The 4885-nt window shown below is 49.9% G+C and overlaps 1 non-coding gene across 1 annotated transcript; it reads right to left on the bottom strand.

Annotated features, from left to right (window-relative positions):
• Window positions 1-582: 582 nt before the first annotated feature.
• Window positions 583-666, bottom strand: Trnas-gga (transfer RNA serine (anticodon GGA)). The gene is given in 2 exon segments: window positions 583-617; window positions 627-666. It is a non-coding gene; the product is annotated as a tRNA-Ser (tRNA).
• Window positions 667-4885: the final 4219 nt, after the last annotated feature.

The following is a 4885-nucleotide window of genomic DNA, read 5'->3' on the forward strand; positions in this document are numbered from 1 at the left end:
ACATGTCGGGTGATGAGACACTGAATAACGACTTTTGGCTGCTACATGCCCTGAATTCAGATGTGCCCTTCACAAAAGAATCACCCCGTCTTCCCCACTTTTTGTAGGCGGGGAAGCCCATTATGGATATTCTGCACTGCTTTAATCAGGCTAGGTCCGAGCGCTGTAGAGGACTAAGTGCGGTCAGGTATATGGAGCAGATTCGGAATTCTGGAATCTGAACCAATCTCATCTGCTCCAGCGGCCTGAGAGGTCATTTTAATTCTGTATCGCACACCATGCGTTTCTTAATTAATTTGAGCAATATTCACCGTGTAGTGTACTTGGTTGATACTCTGTACCGTGTTCAGAATATCCTTACGTCAGCATCATCAATCCGTTTGACCGGCCGGAGTGGCCGAGCGGTTCTAGGCGCTGCAGTGTGGAACCGCGCGACCGCTACGGTCGCAGGTTCGAATCCTGCCTCGGGCATGGTTGTGTGTGATTTTCAAATGGCTCTGAGCACTATGGGACTTAACTGCTGTGGTAATCAGTCCCCTAGAACTTAGAACTACTTGAACCTAAGGACAGCACACACACCCATGCCCAAGGCAGGATTCGAACCTGCGACCGCAGCGGTCGCACGGTTCCAGACTGGAGCGCCTAGAACCGCTCGGCCACTCAGGCCGGCCTGTGTGTGATGTCCTTAGGTTAGTTAGGTTTAAGTAGTTCTGATGACCTCAGAAGTTAAATTCCATAGTGCTCAGACCCATTTGAACCATCAGTCGGTTGGTTCATTGCTGACTGTAGTGATTTCTTGATTCATTTATTTAGTAACTTAATCATCGTCTAGATTTCATGCACAGCGATTTTCAGCTCTACGTAATATAATGACAAGAGGTAGGGGAGAAACCTTCTTGGCTTGGTCCAAGCGGCTTCTTAATGCTCTTCAAAATGTTCAAATGTGTCTGATATCTTATGGTACTGAACCGCTAAGGTCATCAGTCCCTAAGCTTACACACTACTTAACCTAAATTATCCGAAGGACAAACACACACACCCATGCCCGAGCGAGGACTCGAAACTCCGCCTTGACCAGTCGCACAGTACAAGACTGCAGCGCCTGAGACCGCTCGGCTAATCCCGCGCGGCTTAATGCTCTTCCTCGTAGTCTTCTGGCTTTGATTTTGCCTCGCAAGATGGCCTTTTCTAAAATATCCCCTTCTCTTCTCAAAATGTTCCCAAGGATATGGGAATATGTGTAACTGATACGGTAGCGTAAACTTCTTGAACTGTTGGAAATGCCGTGTGGCTAGGGCCTCCCGTCGGGTAGACCGTTCGCCTGCTTAAAGTCTTTCGAGTTGACACCACTTCGGCGACTTGCGGGTCGATGGGGATGAAATAATGATGATAAGGACAACACAACACCCAGTCCCTGAGAGGAGAAAATCTCCGACCCAGCGGGAAATCGAACCCGGGCCATTTGGTATGACATTCCGTCACGCTGACCACTCAGCTACCAGGGGCGGACTCTTATACTGTTAATTTCTTCTTTAATGGAAACATTTGTTCTACTCTCAGTTCGATTCTTGTCAGTAGCTTTCACGGTGCAGCTGTACGAGAACACAGGGGACACCGACGTTGTTTGGGATATTAACTGGCTTTACCAGATCTTAGTGAGTTTAATCATTGCGCTCGACCAAAAGTCGGATGTGATCTAAACTCTGGATATTTCTGATATCTGTCTCAGTACTGAAATTTAAGCTGCCAATCTTCGCTCTGGAAAACAGATCGCCAAGCTCCTCCTGATTTCCCGCAATGAGATTGAATTTTCTCATTATGAGAATACTGAAGGGCGATCAGTTTTAATCCTCAGTGGAGGATGCAGATAGGAGGGGCGTGTGGTCAGCACACCGCTCTCCCGGTCGTTATGATGGTATTCTTCGACCGAAGCCGCTACTATCCGGTCGAGTAGCTCCTCAGTTGGCATCACGAGGCTGAGTGCACCCCGAAAAATGGCAACAGCGCATGGTGGCTGGATGGTCACCCATCCAAGCTCCGGCCACGCCCAAAAGCGCTTAACTTCGGTGATCTCACGGGAACCGGTGTATCCACCGGGGCAACGCCGTTGCCACTCAGAAGCTAAGATCACACAAAATATTTTCTGTTCAAGACACCAGTTTCAACAGTCTTAGCTGGTATCTTCAGTTCTTAAACATTTTTTTGGTTGTAAAACATGTTCATTTTACTCTGACCTCGTGCACAAGATATTAATTGGATAAAATTCAGCACATTATAAACCTTTCCCATCGCTAAAATATAGAAAAAACAGCTTCTTGTTCAAAAATGGTTCAAATAGCTCTGAGCACTATGGGACTCAACTGCTTAGGTCATTAGTCCCCTAGAACTTAGAACTAGTTAAACCTAACTAACCTAAGGACATCACACACATCCATGCCCGAGGCAGGATTCGAACCAGCGACCGTAGCGGTCTCGCGGTTCCAGACTGCCGCCAGCATCTTGTCCAAAAGGCCATGCACATATATATATCGCTCGCAATGAGGGTAGTACCGTCCGAAAACCGTTGATTTTTTTATTTTTCCGCTGCCACATGATACTCCACCAACCCAACCATCCAATACGACCCTGATGATGTTCTCTGCATAGATGTTGCACAGCAGATGTGGCAGTATAGCACGTTCTATGACTCCTTTTATCACGTCGACAGACTCAAGTATTCACCATCGACTTTGTCCGCCCCGGTAGCTGAGTGGTCAGCGCGACAGAATGTCAATTGTAACGGCCAGGGTTCGATTCCCGGCTGGCTCGGAGATTTTCTCCGCTCAGGCACTGGGTGTTGTGTTGTCCTAATTATTATCATATCATGCCCATCGACGCGCAAGTCGCCGAAGTGGCGTCAAATCAAAAGACTTGCACCCGGTGAACGGTCTACCCGACGGGAGGCCCTAGTCACACGACATTATTATTATTACCGTTGACTTTCACGCTTACAGTATGACTGTTGTAAACACCTTTTAGTGATAATACTAGGTGTTTTGAAACCTCAGACAGAGCACTTGATACTGTGTGTCCCACGTGTAACTGTTGAGAAAGTTCTGCTGAAAGTGTTGGGTGATTTTTGCCACGTGAGATATGTTAGTGTCTTTGATCATATAAGTCCTCGACACAAGCTCGTTGGAGGAGCGGACTTGCGGGGCACGGTGTGGCGCCGGCGTGTATCTGCTTGGCAGCTGTTCCTTTACTCTCACGTGCTCCTCCTACGGCGCACCCCCCCTCCCCACCCCCGCCTTTTCCGCCCCCACTCACGTCATCCTTCACCGCTCGGCCTGCCGGGCCTCCTAAATTACTTTTGTCGTTGACGTACGAATATCCCCCTCCCCCGTCCCAACCCTCCATCAGGCCCGCCGGGATCAATTCCCTGGACGCCCCCACACGCATCGCAGCTGTCACTCCGTCAAAGCGGCTGCCCCGCCTCCAACAGGCAGGCATTCTGCCCGCAGGCGCTAGCCTTTGTTGTTACTTCTCTGGACAAGACTTAAAACTTGCTGCAGAGGAACCTTGTCTTTCAGGAGACCAAACGAGGCTCTCTACTGGACTGCATAATCCTTGAGATAGCCTACAATTCACAAGACTTCGTGCAAACGTGACGGCATTTTGACGTCACACGCTGCATCGAAGACGAAAAGAGGTTCAAAAATGGTTCAAATGGTTCTGAGCGCTATGGGACTTAACTTCTGAGGTCATCAGTCCCCTAGAACTTAGAGCTACTGAAACCTAACTAACCTAAGGACATCACACACATCCATGCCCGAGGCAGGATTCGAACCTTCGACCGTAGCGGTAGCGCGGTTCCAGACTGAAGCGCCTAGAACCGCTCGGCCACGGCGGCCGGCCGCTGTGAGATAATCGAGAAAGATCGTATAACAACCAAAGTAGAGAACGGGACTGTCTTTCACCGTATCTTGTCATTGCTCTTCTGTCTAGCCTGAATTTTAAATCCACACACGAAACATTATTTCATTTGCGCCATTCCTTCTTCGATGTACGACATGGGTGAAAGACTGAATTTCTGTTTCACGCTCTTTCTTATCCGACCACTCCGTTCTTGGTTTTCGATTCGTATTGTACTCGTGATTCTTGTTCACATTGTCTATTTCCCATCTTTTCCCCGCAGCTTACTCTTGCCCTGCACCATTTTACAACCCCAAGGCTTTTTTCTTTCTTAGCTCGGCAAGTCTTACGAAGATGCATCAGTTTTTCTCGGGTGTTGCTTCAGTTGTCAAGAGTAACACACTGTCGACGTCATCTTCTCGTGACGTCACACGTCACTCGCGCTCGCGTGGTATGACGCGCGGCCGTTGCGTTCTCCCACGCGGCCTCCGCTGCCGCCCCCACTGCCGCCCCCGCCGCCGCCCCCACGCCGCCCCCGAGCTCTTTCCGGGCTGGCCGTCGCCGACAGGCGGCATAAATCTCGGCGGTCTGCGCCCGGCGTATGACTGATTTACCGCCAGAGCCCACAAAAAGAAAACCGCCCCCGCCAAGGCACCTCCCGCCCGAAATAACAAAACACAGAAGACGGCGGCGCACTCTGACGGGGGGCGCAGGGGCCGGCACGAAAGGACGGACAATTCCACAGAGAGAGAGAGAGAGAGAGAGAGAGTGAGAAGGGGGGGGGGGGGCGGGGGAAGGAGAGAAAGAGACTCCCTCTCTTTGTGCAACTGTCCGGACACCAAATTTCCTATGAAAGAGCTCAGTATACGGACACCAAACCGACTGGAAAACTGCCACTGAAAACAAGCTATTGAAACATCTCACAGGTGACTCATTTCGTATACTTACGAGAAACCATCCAATCCACTGGACCGGGCACAATCTCCAACACAGA

The sequence above is a fragment of the Schistocerca cancellata genome, chromosome 12 (assembly GCF_023864275.1).
Source record: "Schistocerca cancellata isolate TAMUIC-IGC-003103 chromosome 12, iqSchCanc2.1, whole genome shotgun sequence".
Taxonomy (NCBI): domain Eukaryota; kingdom Metazoa; phylum Arthropoda; class Insecta; order Orthoptera; family Acrididae; genus Schistocerca; species Schistocerca cancellata.